The sequence below is a fragment of the Gopherus flavomarginatus genome, chromosome 6, assembly GCF_025201925.1.
Source record: "Gopherus flavomarginatus isolate rGopFla2 chromosome 6, rGopFla2.mat.asm, whole genome shotgun sequence".
Classification (NCBI taxonomy): Eukaryota; Metazoa; Chordata; order Testudines; family Testudinidae; genus Gopherus; species Gopherus flavomarginatus.
In genome coordinates, this window is record NC_066622.1 from 42,742,539 (window position 1) to 42,760,393 (window position 17,855).

Genomic DNA, 17,855 nt, shown 5'->3' on the forward strand with positions numbered 1-17,855 from the left:
AAAACTCATTGGTTAAATCTAGTTTCGGATGATGTACACAGTGTGTGTTACTCATAAACAGGTAGAGTATAAAAACATGGCTTGAGGAGTATATCTCTGGGAGCATAGCTGTGTAAGGTGCAGGGAACAATGCTGCATGAGACAGCTTCCCAGAGACTGATATTGTATTTAACTTTTTCCCTGCACAACATTATTTTGGCTTATAGCAATAAACCTGACTGATATTGGTTATTTGGTCTCTTGAATATATTTCATGATGAACTAAAGCATGGTCAAGCAACTGGCTATACCATTTATCAACACTTTGCTATTCAAGAGCTTGTTTTAGTCCGCAGGCTTAAGGAAATAGGGTTCTGCTGGTCTTAACTAGACCCATTATTAATAATGCAGAAGTTACAAACCACAGTTTGGGGGTGTCAGGAGTCTCAGGGCTCACTTCTCCAACTAAAAATTAACAGAATTCCTACTGTTCCTTTTCTATGGCACACTTAAACTTTCATTGGAATTGCCTATAGATTTTTTTTTACAGTATTCTGAAATGTTTGTTTCAGATGAGCATAGTCTCTGATCCCACCCACCACACAGTATGAAATGTTGTCAGAATAAACTACGTGCAGCTGCTTTTGTGGCACTGAAATTATCTCCACCCACAGACAGATTTATATTTTGCTTCACAATCTTGGCATCCAGCTCTGATTAAAAAGAGAGATACCATAGCAGCAGTTCTCAGTGTATGACCCCCAATGGGGATGCCAGCCATTCTCTAGAAAAGCTGCGTAGGGAGATGGTCTGCTTTTGTTCCCTGTGTCTGATCTGGAACTAAAGTTGATTTCTCAGCCACTTGCAGCTGGGATGCTTCCTTTAAAGAACTAAAGTTTTCTTTGACATACCATGAGAACTAACACAATGGATTCTGGGCAGCATTTGAGGAGGACCTGTTGCAAGAGACTCATTAAGGGGCCATTGGAGGAAAAAAATGCCTGACTTCTAAATTTTTCAAGCATTATACAAACTTTAATTTTCCTGTCATGCAGTAAGTTTGGTCATACACAGTAATGGAATACTAGGGAGCATGCATCTCAGCTTTGGAGTTTATTTGAAGTTGAATACTTTTTGCAAAGTATATCAGATGCTTATATTAAAGAGAAAAGGGATACTTGTTATACAAGTAGAGAACAGCAGCCACCCACAAAGCCTTAACCACACATCTGTTTCCTGAGATAAACTGCTGAAGAGGTTTACGTTATTATTGGCTCTTTTATACACCTACTAGATTAGATTAAAAGGATACTTTGATGGTGTGAATGCTTTTGGCTTTTCTATTACTTTTAAAACATGGGGTGAATGGGGAGTAGTGGCTCTATATTGGCTTTCAGCTGCTCTCATGCTGCTGTGCTGCACATACTCCCTCTACAGAAGGCAACATGATCATAATAGTGTGGGGAATGTTACACCATATCTGACATTTGGTCCATAGAATCTGGTACTTTGTTTTAAATAGTACTTAGTACCAGATACGTCAAGGAAGCTTCATGGACAATTACGGAATACCCTGTCCACAGAGGAAGTGGCTTCATAATATCAGGCAGTTAGTAGTTGCAGTTTTGCCAACCCCAAATGTTTTTTAAAAACTATTACAAAAACGCAGACGTTCTTATTATTTATCTTCTGGTTCATGAGTTTTAGGATGCACTTGATGTCACATTTTCAAACTTTTCTCTGAAAGTGTGAGGGCTAGAAACTTACTTTTTAAATGAAAGCTGACGGTGGGATGTAATCACATGACTCTAGCAACTGGGCCTTTAAGAAAAGCACCAATCACCGAAAGACTCCCAATAAAATTGCAAGATTTGGCAACACTTTGGATGCCTCTGAACTGCCAGCAGCTGTTGCCCAATATACCAGGTATGTCACTTGAAAAGCTGATATGTTACGCTAGAACATCAGTGCTTGAGAAAACTGCTAAATGCTGCAGTGATACAAAAACTTGAATGGAACTCCTTAACAAAAGAGAATTCACATAACAAGCTTCATATGGGCTATTACTGCCACTGGGCTCCAATAACTGTGCAAACAATCAAATACAAAGACAGATTATACTAAAAATAAGTATGCATTATTGCAGCAGGAGTAGTGTTGGAGTAGGGGGAAGGAAAAGATATTGCATTATAGAGTCACTTTGTCCTGGTTAGTTCAGGTACAACTTATTACTGCATCAGTGACTGATAGCAGAGTACAACTGGCAAGGGGCAGGGATGGACTGGAGCCTATATGAGCTTTGGTACAGCAGTTGCTGCTAATACTAATCTATATGAGGAGAGTTACTTTTGAATTACACTTTTGCCTTTATTAGCACATTTTGTCTTTAGCATTATTTTCTGCATAAATGAACACTGATTTTCTGTCTCTTACTGAAGATGGTAAGACAAGACCCTTTATTCTTTCACACCCCACAGCAAAGTAAGGGATTGGAGCTGCTTAGAGTGTGGGGAAACTGGCCAAGCATAGGAGAATCCCAACACCCTCAAGCTGTTGGAGAGGATGGTCAAGAATTTTGAGTCTTGACAATTGTTGAGAGGTTTTTTTGACTGGGTGTGCTTGTGGCCTTCCTGCTGCTCTCCCCACACACAGCTCAGGGTTCTAAGAAATGGAATCTTATTCCACATTGGAGGAGCAAGAAGAAAGGTGGATAAGAGGTGGTAAAGCAACCAAGATAAATTATTAGTATAATGTCTATTTCTGGGACCAAAAAATTAACTCAAATGGCAGATGATAGTTCATGTGTTTTTTTTATAAAAGAAGAAGTGCAAATAATGCCTAATGAGAAGACAGCCAAGGAGAATATATATCACAAGGCATATGCCTATTGTCTTCCTGATCATTTTGTTGGTATAGTGTATCCCAGAGACCACATCTTTTGAACAGCACCTAGCACAATGGGGGCCTAATTCTGATTGGTTTCTTTGGGCATTAGTGCCTTATGAATAATGGATATTAAGTATGTAATATGCCAAGGACAACTCAACTGTCCTTCAGATGTGTAGCTTGCTAAACAAACACATTTTGTGAAAGGGATCTGGGATAAAAAAAAAAGTTAAAGTAAACTCCACTGTCCAATAAATGATTTTATGTTTGTGTCTGTAATGCTCTACCCATGCACAAGGGCCTCTGTTAATTGAAAACCTCCTGCACTCCATTAGGAAGAACGTCCCCCCTCTCCCCCCAAAAAGTCACTGTTGTAATCTTAAAGTGTAACAATGGTGCCTCTAGAATGTCACAAACATTGCTTTGTGAACTCTTGAAAGGCAAACCCAAGTATAAAACATTCGGTGAGATATTGTGCATAGAGGAAACTATCCCTAATAGGCTTGTCACACAGAGAGCAAATACTTTCAGAATGGTTTAATTTAAGGATAGATAAAACCTAAAAAGAACAAAAGCAAAGTCTCCCTGAGAGAGTGTAGTACCTACCTCTCTGTCCCTGCTGAGAGCAGTCCCCATGAAACTTCAAGTTTCAGTACCTCAAAATTCCTGTTATATGCAAATGTATACTACAATTGCCTTGAAGACTGGAGAGACTGTGCAGGATGTGGGGACTGTACAAACCTTAAATTGAACATCTCATTAAATTCTAGCCTTGAAACTATAAATACAGAGCTGAGTACCTATTATACTGTTCCCTGAAGATGAAGTTTCAAGATGGGCACCAACACATTGGATGTGATCCTCTCTCAACTTCCGGCAAGTTCACATTTGAATGCAACTCTGAGTCCTTTAGCTAGGACTGAAACCAACCTCCAGTTAAGACACTGTTTTTACTGAAGGGAAAAAAAGTCATATTTTCAGAATTTGAGTTTTGTCTGGTCCTGGCCTCTCCTAATCCATCGCTCTACCCAGTATATGTGGAGTTTACGTAGGCAGTCACAAGGAAATCAGCATTTGCTGATGCTGTCAATTTCTAAGTTATCTAACACCTAGGTTTACAATACATCTGAATCTGTCAAGAGACTCATCTGATACTCTCCACATAGTGGACTGAAAATCATGGTGAAGGAGCAGATAGTTCGATTCTAGTACCATGAATATAGTATACTTACAGTAAGACATTTACATAAGCTTTTTTCCAGTTTTATTTAAACTATATGTACCTATTTATACCTCTTGGCCAAGCAATCAAAATTATTTTTGTCACAATTTAAACACTTTCCCCCAACAATTCTGCCTTCCTAATTATTTTCTATGTTATAACTGCCCCGCTTTCTTCTTTTAGAAATGTAATCTTTTCCTTGTAAAACCACATAGCTAGTACACTATTTTGATTTGTTTAGGAAAGTCAGAAAACAGAGGAAAACACAAAATAAAAGTAAACTTGATGAGCCAAATTTAGCTCTGGTGTAGCTCCATCGAATGCAGTTAAGTTGGTCTATTTGGTTCATGGTTCAGTTTGACCCGCATGTGTATAGTAAGTGTTTATTTAACAACAAATTATATAAATGTATAGTAATAAGCCAAAAGCATCTTCAAACTAATTTTCTAAATCTAAACAGATATAATACAATTACAAAGAAGAAGAAAGGTTCAAGAGGAGATGAGCAGGCTAATCAATAGAAATACATTAATTCCCTTGACCCTAGTGCAGAGGTGAGTAAATAGGCAGTATACTGGCAGATCCTCAAGAGCTAGGCTGGAAATACAACCCTCTCTTTCCCTTGAACTGTGAGGTTAATGTTTGCACCAGCTCCATTTTAGTGCCATACATGAAACACCTTAGCACAGTGCCATGACACCCCTCCTACAAATACTTGCATTGCCGCTACCACAAATTACAGGGTCCCAACTGACCAAGATAGGCAGGGCTTGGTTTCTTGGTCCTTTTTATGGCATTGCAAATAGCTATGCAGTTATCCTGGAGTAACAATACAAATTACAGACTAACTCAGTGTATCAGTGTCTTGATCCAGGGCCTTGCTGTTTATTATAGCCTCGCAATTCTAATCATGTGACAAAAGGCAGCTGGATATTCAGGGAATGTTCAAGTGTCAAATAAAATACCTCATGCTTAGATAGGGCCTTTCTTCCTAAAATATTCTATGAAACCGACAAACTATACAGAGACTAGACATCACTGCAACCACCCACGAAACAACTCACCCAAGAGTAACTCAGCAACATAGCAGTGCTATAATAACAGTTCAGGCAGGGAGTGGGAAGTCCCCTATGCAACTGAAACTGCAGGTTGAATATAGGGAGACAGATCAGAGCTAGAGTTTGAGCAGGACACAAGAACACCCTACTCTTGCAAAGAATGCCACAGGACCTTTAGGTTGCAACTACACTGGCTGATCCAGAGAAAGGACAGAAATAACATCAGTCTTGCTAGAATCTCCAAATACACTGAATGTCGGGAGTGATTCTTTGCCCCTGGAATGCTCCATGGGGAGAGCATTACTATAGATGTGCAAATTTGGGTAGGCCTCAGACCTGCCCTAGCCAGAAGCCACACTAGTCCCCAGAAGGCCCTAAATAAAGGAGTTGCAAGCAAGCCACCTCCCATTAGTCTGCCCCAGTTTCTGTGAAAGGATTAATCTGGACCAGAGCGTGAGATGGAATTTAAAGTCCATATGTTACCAGTTAATACTTGATCTCTGGCCAGCTAGATTATGCAGTGCAATTGCCATTGCCAATGTAAATTGTGAGTTGAGTAACACTGTAAAAATGTTCTTACTCTTAGCAATTGTCGTTGAATAGTAATATTTATGTGCTGTGCCTCCCTAAGTGACCCTGTCAGTCTCCTGACTAAAAGCATTTATGTCCCCTGCTGAAAAATCTGGTTCTCTTCTCTTAGCGACCGTCTTACCATGGTATTGACAGGTACTGCATCCAAATATTGCTCTGCTGCACTTCAATTTTTTCTTGGTGGGGCAAGAAAGCAGGTCCCAGAGAAGTAATTTTAGGTAGCAGCAAACCAAGTTTTCTTGCTTGATGGGGTAGTCATGATCCTAGGGTGACCACTCTTCCTGTATGGAAATAAGGGGCAATGCTTTATTTTAAAGGACATTTTAAGGAAACACTATTTTCCTAAACATATCATGTATTTTTCTCTCCAGTATACATTTCTACTGCCCTCAAGTATACAAAGCAATTACCATAAGTTTCAATTTGATGTTTAAAATGATATTTATGAGTTTTAATACATCTCAAAATAAGAGACAGGTGGACATCTTAAGGGACAAATCAATGAAATAAGGGATAGTTCCTTAAAATAAAGGCTGAGTGTTTACCCTACCTGATCCTTCTTGGTACCTGTGGACTTTATGCCATCAAGAGTTGAAGCAGTAAAAACCCAGCAGGGAATCTAAGCCAAAAGTTTTTTAACCTTTGTTGTCCTAAAGCGCCAGTGTAAACAGTGCCCCAGTGCTGGGAGCCCCACGGGGAGTACCTGCAGCGCTGCGAGAGCTCTCTCCCAGCGCTGGTGCCGCAACCACACTCGCACTTCAAAGCGACTTCAAAAACTTTTGTGTTCCTCAAAATTGTGTTTTGGACCTAAAACTTGGTTTGTCTCCATTACAGATTCCCAAACTTTCACTGCTATGGTGGAAGCATCCCAACAGGTGAAACTTAAACATATTCACCGAGAGAAAACTTAACTGTAACTAATAAATGTATTTCACCACTATGATTTCAAAAACAAATACTATTTATAGAAATGTGGCTGATCAGAGTTAGAGTTTAAAGGTCAGTTACTACAGTTTTAATAGAAATTAACTTCTGACGAGAAGTGGGCCAAATGAGATGAAATGACACAACACTGTATATGTATGTATTTACTCTAACTCAGCCTCCAGTGCCTGAGCTCTGCTGTATTCTTATCTCTTGTCACCTCTTAACTCTTATGCAAGACTTTGGCTTTTATGGCCAAAAATTTTGTTAATCCATTCTAGCTATGCTTCGTTAAAGACAAGCTACAACACATTAACAAGAACTCCACATTTATCACAGGAATGATCTATTTTAGCTCTTAAGTGAGTTATTTCTCAGGACACTCATCTTGTCCATCTCTGAAGCACAGGCTTTACTTTCTGTTTTTGAGCTCAGATAATGACTTTCTTGGAAACGTTAGTAGAGCTATAACAACCCTGGTTTAAACTGCAGACAACTTATCTGTTCATTATAATTCTATTTGTAGCCCAACTTCCCCAAAAATGAAGAGATTGCACTAACATCTGCTTTTGTTTTGAGTTGTGTCATCCTGATCTGGCTCATGTTACCAGATTTGCCTGTTACGTTGGGGTATGCTCATTTATTTGGGTTACTCTTCTGAGGGCAGGGGGGATTCTGTAATTCTATCAATGTACTGCTTGTATCACTTGTTTTTTCATATGGAATTCTTCTCCCTTCTGTAAGTCCCCTCCCAATGGAGCTATCCTGCAGGACCTAGGTTCCCTAGGGGTGGGTTCCTCCAGCCCCATAACTGGATGACCGCACACACACCCACACATACATTAACAGGGCAAATCTGAGCAGATCAGGTCAATCAGCACTGTCAGGCTGACCCCTTATGTGTCTCTGGGCTGGATGAAGCAGCACTTTCAAGCTGCCTCTCCTTATATGTCCCTGGGCTCCATGGACTGGGTCAAGCAGCACTTACAAGCTGTTACCCATATGCGTCCCTGATTCAGCACGTCCCTATCTCCCCTTTTACATCACAATTGTACTGGCAGTAACCTACTTGATGAGCAAACCCCACAGGATTTTGGGTGCTGCAGGGATCTTTAGCTTAGGTAAAAGAAGTGTTGCTGTAGAATAAATGGGGGAAGCTAAGAACACAAAAGAGTAAAGTTCAACAAGAGAGTCAGAAGCAACCAGCTTAACCATACAAGTTATTTATCAAATAATAGTGATCACTAGACAAGGCAGGCTAAACCAACACAATATACATAATTAAAGGTTAATACCTAAGGTAGAGAGGAAAACGGAGAGAGAGGAAGAAGGGAATCTCACCGCTCCCTGAAGCTTGAACTGTTTAGGGTTCCCAGGTGATAGTGTTAGTTCAAGGTCCTGAGGGCAGGAGACAGGCAGAACCCCCAGAATGATCAGTCAGGAGATGGCGTCCCAGTGGAACTGATGCAGAGCTTGGATCTATGCATCAGAACACTTACTGGAGGATGAGTAGGGATTTTTGTAGAGAAAATACAATGGTTCAAGGGAGAACACTAGATTTGTTTATAGGTAAACTAATGACTCAAGGGTTTTCTTTAGGCTAGACAATAGGAGCTGATGACTCTTGGCTACGGTGACTATGTTTTCTTCTAGGGAGCTCACAATGCAACTAGGCTGCTTCAGTATTTTGGATATCAATCAAGGATTCCTTACTAGAATTGGTCTGATAACTGCCGAGCTGGGTGTGGGCAGGTATACGTTCATTAACATCTGGAGCAGAGATCCCCCATGATGCAGTGCTTCCCTGCTTTTTCTGGTCCCAAAGTTCAGTGCGGTTCTCTGTTCTCCATTCTGTATGCAAATTGAGATGTCTCCCTGTCCCATCTTTCATGCAGATGAGGCTAGGGGAGTTGTCTCTGTTCTCCATTCTGTATGCTAATGGAGAGGTCTTAATCTTGTCACCTTTGTCGGGAGGGGTCTAGGTGTGTCTCCCATCTGCCCTTCATTGCTCTCTGCAAGTCTTTTCTCTGATGGGTTTTGGTTTAAGCAGAGGCTGGTGTGTGTGGGGTGTATCTTTTCGTGAGTCAGACAAGTTGGATACTGTGTCCTGGTTCCCCAAGAACACAGAGCTGACTGGTATCACTCATAAGGGGCAGGTTTACTCTCCCTTTGTGCATGCCTAGTTTTGGATCACTGTAGTCCAAAGCCTTTTGGATGATAAGAATTATTTCAGGACTTCCCTACACAGATTCATTTTTATAATTGCTATTTGTGTATGTTTGCAACAAAAGGTTAGCTCTCAAAATACATGGCAAAGGGCCAGGTCAGTATGTATGTGGGAGCCTTTCAAAGCAGACCCACATAATGATGGTGATTCCTTATATGGCATATTGCCCTGAATCTGTATTGAACCAATGCCCCAGCTTTGTGTTAGAGAGACAGCTGTTGAAGGTGTTGTATTTCAGAATGAACAAAAATCAAGGTTCTGACCACTTGTCGTCATCATGGATCCATGACACTTTCCACAAGAGGATGCTTGTTAAACCGAGATTTTGACCAAGTTTTAACTGCCATCATCACTTTCTGCCCACGTTTAAATTCAGTTGGCGACAGCATTCTTTTCTGAACATAAATTGTTTAACAGCACAGCAAGATTGAACAGCTGCTCTATGTCAACACAGAGATGGCCCTACCAATAAGTCTGAAACCACAGGATAAACTCTGATCTAGGAGAACTCATATAGCATGTTTAGGTGGAGAGAATCTACAAGACTTATCCAGCGCTAAAGCTTCTTTGGGCTTGTGTCCAGGTTCTAAAAGCTTACTATGAGGAGAGCAAGAGATGACATGTTACAGTTCTATCAAGTTACCATGCTTTTATTAAAATGCTAAGTGACAAATAATGAAATTGCCCTTTCCTTACCAGTATCATGTTATCAATTTAACAGGAGGTTTCTTTCCAAGTTTGTGCTGATGTCCATTGTGAGCACCAGAGCCCCATTACTGCTGGAAATGCTACAGAGCTTTTGAGAAGGGCTAGCATGCCTCAAGTGCTCCTTCTTTGTAAATAGATATGGTCATTAATAAGTAAAGCACCGATCACAGACCATCAATTATTTATTATTAGCTCCATTCCATTTCCTTTGTTAACAGCAATGATCTTGGACAAAGAATTTTTCAGTGAGAATCTGTTCATTCTGGTATTTTTTGTCTAGGATGTCTGTTACCAAACAATGGTTCATGTTTGGTAATGGCATATTGAGCGGGTTGAGTTCTGGGTCTGGTTCTGTTCAATATCTTCATCAATGATTTAGGCAATTGCATAGAGAGTGCACTTATAAAGTTTGTGGACAATACCATGTGGGGAGGGGTTGAGAGTGCTTTGGAAGACGGGATTAAAATTCAAAATGATCTGGACAAACTGGAGAAATGCTTTGAAGTAAATAGGATGAAATTCAATAAGGACAAATGCAAAGTACTCCACTTTGGAAAAATCAGTTGCACACATACAAAATGGGAAATGACTGCTTAGGAAGGAGTACTGCAGAAAGGGATCTGGGGGCCATAGTGGATCACAAGCTAAATATGAGTCTAGAGTGTGACACTGTTGCAAAAATGAGAACATGATTCTGGGAAGTATTAGCAGGGGTGTTGTAAGCAAGACATGAGAAGTAATTCTTTCTCTCTACTCTGCATTGATTAGGCCTCAACTGGGTGTCACATTTCAGGTAAAGTGTTGAAAAACTGGAGAAAGTCCAGAGAAGAGAAACAAAAATGACTAAAGGTCTAGAAAATACAACCTATGAGTCAAGATTGAAAAGAATTGGGTTTGTTTAGTCTGGAGAAGAGAAGACTGAGAGGGGACATGGTAACAGTTTAAGAACATAAAAGGTTGTTACAAGGAGGAGGAAGAAAAATCGTTCTCCTTAACCTCTGAGGATAGGACAAGAAGCAATGGGCTTAAATTACAGCAAGGGAGGCTTAGCTTGAAGATTAGGAAAAACTTCCTAACTGTCAGAGTGGGTAAGCACTGGACTAAATTGACTAGGGAGGTTTTAGAATCTACATCATTGGAGATTTTTAAGATTAGACAAATAGGGCCAGGCCCCTAGTTTTGGACCAGAACACCTGGTCAAAAAGGGACCCTGGTGGTTCCAGTCCGCACCGCCGACCAGGCTGTTAAAAGTCTAGTTGGCGGCATAGCAGGGGCCCAGGACTAAGGCTGACTCCCTGCTTGCCCTCGCTCTCTGCAGCTCCTAGAAGCAGCTGCCAGGTCCCTGCAGCCCGTAGGCACATGGGAGGCTGTGCACCTTGCCCCCAACTGAGTGCCAGCTTCAGAGCTCCCATTGGCCAGGAATCGCAACCAATGGGAGCTGTGGGAGTGGCACCTGCAGGCATGAGGGCAGCATGCGGGGCCTCCCTGGCTGCCCATGCACCTAGGTGCTGCAGGGACTTGGCAGCTTCTTCCTGGAAGCCATGGTAAGCACCACCAGGACACCACATCCTGAACCCCCTCCCACACCCCAAACCTCTTCCCCAGCCTAGAGTCCCCTCTCACACCTAAACTCCCTCCTGGAGCCCGCACTCCACAATTGCCCCAAACTGCAACTCCCTGCCTCACCCCAGAGCCCACTCCTCCAACCAGCACCCTCACCTCTCCTGCACCCCAACCCCTTGCCCCAGTACAGAGACCCCTCCTTCACCCCAAACCCCTCATCTCCAGTCCCACCCCAGAGCCCACACCTCCAGCTGGACTCTGCACCCCTCCTGCACTATGAACCCTTCAGCTCCAGCCTGGAGCCCCCTCCTACACCCCAATCCCCTCATCCTTGGCCCCACTGCAGAGCCTGCATCCCCAGACAGAGTCCTCACCACCCTCCACACATACACCAACCCCCTTCCCCATCCTGGAGCCCTCTCCTACACCCTGAACCCCTCATTTCTGGCCCCACCCAGAGCCTGCACCTCCAGCCCAGAGCCCATACCCCCCTGCACCTCACAATCCTGTCCAGCCCGGAGCTCTCTCCCACAACCCAAACCCCTCATTCCAAGCTCCCGCATGCCCAGCCAGAGCCTGCACCCACAACCAGAGCCCTCATCCCCCTGGATCACCCCAATCACCTGCATCAGCCTGTCAAAGTGAGTGAAGATGGGGGAGGGGGGATGGTGTGAGCAGGGGTGAAGCCTCTGAGAAAGAGCAGGACAGGATTATTCGGTTTTATGTGATTAGAAAGTTGGCAACCTTAGATAAACACCTGTCAGGGATGGTCTAGATAATACTTAGTTCTGCCATGAGTGCAGGGGACTGTACTAGATGACCTCTCAAGGTCCTTTCCAGTCCTACAATTCTATGTCTCTGTAGTGGTACTGCAAACTTGTGTCTGGTTCTTTAGGCACTCCCTTCCCTATCTTATGATAAACCTCTTATAACAAAGGCCCCAGTACACTGCCACTGCAGCTGTTGTGCTTCAGCCTACAAATATGGCATTTGAAACACCCCAGTCTCCACATTGAGTCTGAGTGCTAGCCAGCTGACAGTGAAGACCCTGGGGCCAAAAGGGTAATGTCAGAGGAAAACATTGCGCACTGGTTATCTAGAATAAAGGTCTGTTACTGCTCCCAGAGATTAAATGGTAATACCAAAAGACCACAACTTTCATGGACCTGAAATATTCTATGGGAAAATTCTGATTATGGTACCAACCTGTGGCATTTTCTTCTAATTAAACTTGGAGATGAAACTGAACTGTAACAGCTGATCTGATCCTCTACTCCCTCCACTACAAGAAAAGAAAAAAAAAGGAAAAAAAAAAAAAGAAAGGAAATTGATTTCCAATCTGGATACAAACTTTGTAGACCAGATCCCTCTCTATTTAAAGTGCTAGAAGTGTATGCTCTCCCTGATGTGCATATAATTTCCCTACATCCCCTCATGTTTAATAAAAGCAGTAACTTGATGCAACATCTCATTTCTACATTTACTTCTGCTCATATTTGACTGTGCCGTCCTAAAGGAGAGAAATAGAATTTCCCTTGAGAAACAGATAATTCAAAGGTTGCCTAGCACACTTCTGTCTTTGTTAGCAGGAAGCAAGCATTCTGATAGTTTCATCTTGAATAGTATATCACACACCTGGGGAAAGAACTCTTTCCTGTGTGAAATGCACTTTCAGATTTCATCAGCTTTCTTCTCCCCTTCTACTCACGTTTTCCAGCCACCTTCAAGCTGTGCTTAGATTTGTTAGAAGAATTACTCCGTGAATCTGGGGGTGCTTTTGAGACATGTACAGTTAGGCCAATACACTTGCACACATCCTGTATGAATTGTGAATTAAAAACAAAACAACTTTTCCTTGGACACTTTGCAAGGTTGATGAAGCATAAAATGAAACTACTTTTGTGAAAGGACTCTTTCTTTTCAGTTCCCCAGCATCACATTTTATGCCATCATCAACATGGTCTTTCTTCAGATTGGTCCTCTAATTGCTATGAGTTCCACACAATGGCAAGAATTTAGATGGTTCTAGTATGGTCTCCTGTTGTCGGCATCTTCCAAAAGTCACTTATTTCCTTGTACTGTAACAACAACAATAAGTGTTACAATTCACAATTTTTTTTCAAATGTACCATTTTTGCAATGATAAAAATTGTTCGTGATGGGGGCTGTTGGCCTAAACTTTTATGCTCCCAAGTTCTCAGCCCAGAGAATGTGGGGACAGGTTTTAATACAATTCAAATCAAACAAGAAACCAGATATTGTAATTTTCCTAGAAGTAAGCACAAAGACTCAGAAAGATTAAAATCTTTACAGAATTAACATTCTGACATAATGTAGACTGCAGATAAAACGACAATGAGTGTTAAGGTAAAACTCTCTCTTGGGTCATAACTGCAGTAACTCTTGAATAGAAAAATGAATATTCACTACCTGAAGGAAACCAGCATGACTATGCAAGTTTACATGGGTTGGGGTTTTTTTGTTTTTTTTTTTAAAGGTTTTATAAACACTACACCACAACTGTCCTCAATTTAACTCTCCAATGATCTTACAACTTCCTGAGCAACTGGATAATTTAAGACTGGTATGCTCAGTCTGCCAGTAGAATGTATCCAAAAATCAGAACTGCACAAAGTTTCTCATTATTATGCTCTCATTTATATCATACATGGATGTAGAAAGGTTAGAACTTGTTCAATATCAAAGTAACTCCAACACATAACAGATAAAAAGTAATGCTTGTGTCAAGTTCTCCCCGATATGAAAAGTAGTGCAATATTAAGTTTTTGAGCAGTAAGTAAGAACTCTTTACAATTCTTCTATTGGGTAGTGAAACATCCCTATTTGAACACAGGATAACTGAGGCAATGAAAGGTTCCATGGCTTGTATAGTGTCACGCAGGAAGTATGGCAGAGCTAGGAACAGAATCCCCAGATAACTGACTCCTTTTCCTCAGTCTCTAACTCATTTTGTTAACATTTGACTCCATAAAGCTATGTGAAACCCTCAACCAAATACCGAAAGCCACTGTTTGCCACCCTCACAGATAAAGTTTGCCTTAATTCTTAACTGAATATTACTTCATTCAATTTTTCTTTTCAGGGTTGTTTGTTGTAGGTCACAAACCTAACAGTCACCAGTTTACTGATTCTAGATGCCTTCCTGAGGAAAGAATAGGGAAAATAACACTTCCACTGGTCAAGCAGATCACGATCACAAACTAAGTCTGAATTTTGTTAACCATACATTTTGACACACATTTTTACTCTCTGCTATTTACACACTAGGCCCATAACTACAGGACTTAATGAACAAAGTCATTAAAACCAACTCTTCTCAAAATAAATCTTTCCCCTCCCCCCAAATTTAAATTTGCTATCTGAAATTGAAATACTTACAAGACAGGTAACAGTATTAAGGTGGGGACAAGACTATCTATAGTAAGAGCAGCTACAACCGACAAACACAATGAAATATGTTTTTAATTTTTGTGTGGAGGCTGGGTACATTTTTGGACCATGTCTCTGGAGCCTAAGGGAAGAGCCCTAGGTTCCCACCCACACTCACCATTTAGCATAACACTTTTCGACATTCTCCTTGTAACATTAGAAAAGAAGCAGCAGCATTTCCTGTAAGGGGGCTGAGGAAGAGCACACAGCAGCATTCCACAGCACCAGTGCAAGATGAGGGGACAGGCAAGCCTTGGAAGATTTTTAAGCTGTACATATTGCATCTAGAATTTGGTTATTCCTGAATAGGATACCCAAGTCATGGAAGGTAGGACAAGAAAGGCTGTAAGAAGCCTTCATGCATCTCTGTGCAGCAGGGTCTAGGAAGAATCCTTAGTCCTTGCACTCCCAGTGGGCAAGGTACAGGATAGAGACTAATGTTGCAGGCTTCATTGTAGCACAAATTTAAGAGTTTAATACATTGTCTATGGAAACCTAAAATCCATCCTTGGAAATTGATTGAGAAGGGAGACAGGGATGAGCCTTGCCCCAGGGAGGTGGATTTCTTACTCCAGCCCACATCTAGTTTCTTCCTGCATCAGTTAGCCCAAAGAATCAGAGGATCAGCTAGTAGCTGCCTGTACCATTTCTTTGTGTGTCTTTATCAATAGAGTACATGGCACTGGATGAATTTGTAAGAAGGTCTAATCCTGCTCCCACTGACATGAGCATCTGAACTCCCAGTTACTTCAGTAGAAGCAGGTTGTAGCCCGAGGTCCTTGCTCTGAATAATTAGTCTTTGGGCACTAAATGTTCCCATTTATGACACTGGATGTTTTGCCCTTGATTTCAACACCAGCAGATCTGGGCACCAACTCAGATAAATAGAAAAGATGGGGATTATTTGAGTCACACATGTAGTGATATCACCAATGGAGAAAAATAAATAAGAAGACATCATATAATATGTTTTGGAGGAAGCATGCAAATTTTGAAAATTTCTATCCTGTAAACTATTCCACAGTACACCTGACATTTTATAAAATCCAAGAGAGACAAAGAAAGGAATTAATTTATTCCTAACTATGGATGGTCAAAGAGTATTCCCTGTACTCTTCCAATTAAAAAATAGAGGGGCAAAAAGAGGGTCAATTACTGCTCTGGTGGAGACTGGTAACTGCTGTGACTCTAACATAGAGGACATATGGGGAATTCTAAAACTGTTTGAAAATGTAATACATTATCAACTACACTGAGCTATGGAATTAGTTTATGCAGATCAGGTACAACCTCATTCTGGTGGTTAGCATGTGACCTGGAAATCAGAACTGAGGAGGGAATCTAATACTGTCTCTCACAGGCACACTACGAATTGAGCAAGTCCTGAAACCATTCTGTGCCTCTATTTCTTCACCGGATAATCCTTAGGGATACAGAAGTGAAGGAAGATTAGTATTTGTATAGTATGAAGATGGTGATTCCTGTCATGTAGGAGGGGCATCACTTTTTGTTCATGAAAATATTCCATATAGTCAGTGAAGCTGTTGCTTATTCATATTGATCCTATTTATTTTGTATGACTGTCATATACATATTTGGCTGGAACTCTGTAGATTCTGGAAGTCCCTTTCCACTTAGGCTATGTCTACATTTTAAATGCTATAGCAGCACAGCTGCAGTGCTTCAGTGTAGACACTTATTACAGAACACAGTACGTAATCCACCTCCCCAAGAGGTGGTAGATGGGAGAATTCTTCCATCAGCCTAATGTTGTCTACACTGGGGGTTAGCTTGGCTTAATACATTTCTCAGGGATTTGAATTTTTCACCTCCCTGAGAGACGTAGCTATGCTGATGTAACTACTCAGCATAGACCAGGCCATAGTGTAAATCTTTATGGCACTGGCAGCTTCCAGACTGCCCGCAAAATGAATGCTTGGGATTAACATTGTCTGCTGTCTGATAAGAGTTAAAGAGTTAATCCAACCAATTCCTTTCCCCATTCACACAGTAAGTGGTGCCACTTCAACTATTCTGGTATTCCATTTTCAGAGGCTGAATAAGTTATATCAGTATAAGACACCTTTTAATACTGGTATAACTGCATTCACTCTAGGATTTATATCAATATAGCAACATAGTAAAACACATACATCTAATTGACATAGTTATGTCAGTAAAACTTTCTGGGGTAGACCAGTCCTTAGAGGTTTAAATTACCACATAACACGAGAGAAGACAAATGTAAAAGAAAGACACCTACTGTGTACTTTTAATCAGATATCTGCAGACAAAAGGTGGATGAGGTCTTTATTGAAGAAAGCTGCCTTATTTGCTAAGCTGTGATTTTTAACTAATTTTAGAAATCACGTAGGCTCCGAATTGTCACAGTCAAAGTATTAACTCAATCTTCCATCTGCAAGTGCATACATGGAGGCAGCAGCTTATTGTGGGGACCTGAAGTATATGGAATTCACTGGAGACCGGAGCTTGTATTCCAGGCACACCTACTACTCCTTTTGAAGATAATATCAGTTTTGAGCACACTGGGAATATAGGAATGAGCCCCAGGACATCTTTTTTGTTGTTTTCTTTACTGTTGAAAGAGGTTAAACAAGTTTAAAGACCTTCATTCAAGATCCATAATTCTATGCAAAAAAACCCCAAAACACTGAAATGTTTTAAGAAATTGATGAACTGAGAACCAGAAATATACCTGATTAGTGGCACACAGACAATATGGGTGTATATACTCAAGCATAAAGATACTCAACATAATGCTACAAAATGCAGCCATCCCAAAATGTACAAGGCTATTAGTGGATATATCTCACTTAAGAAAAAAATATCAAGGAGCGATAGTCAAAATAAGAAAGTACTAATAAAAGTTAGAAAAATGTGTACTGTCAGATTTATAAAAATAACTTCTAGGATGGTGAGCTCTTTCCTTGGTGCCCTGTTGAGCAGTATTCCACCTGAGAGCCTAGACAACTGGCAACTAGTCAGGAGGGATAGCTCAGTGGTTTGAGCATGCTAAACCCAGGATTGTGAGCTCTCTCCTTGAGGGCACCACCTAGGGAACTGGGGCAAAAATCAGTACTTGGTCCTGCTAGTAAAGGCAGGGGGCTGGACTTTCACAGTCCCTTCTAGTTCTATGAGATAGGTATATCTCCATTTATTTTATTCATTCCCTTTCAGTAGTTCTAACATGCCTTTCCAGGAAAGAACAATTTTTTACTTTCAACGT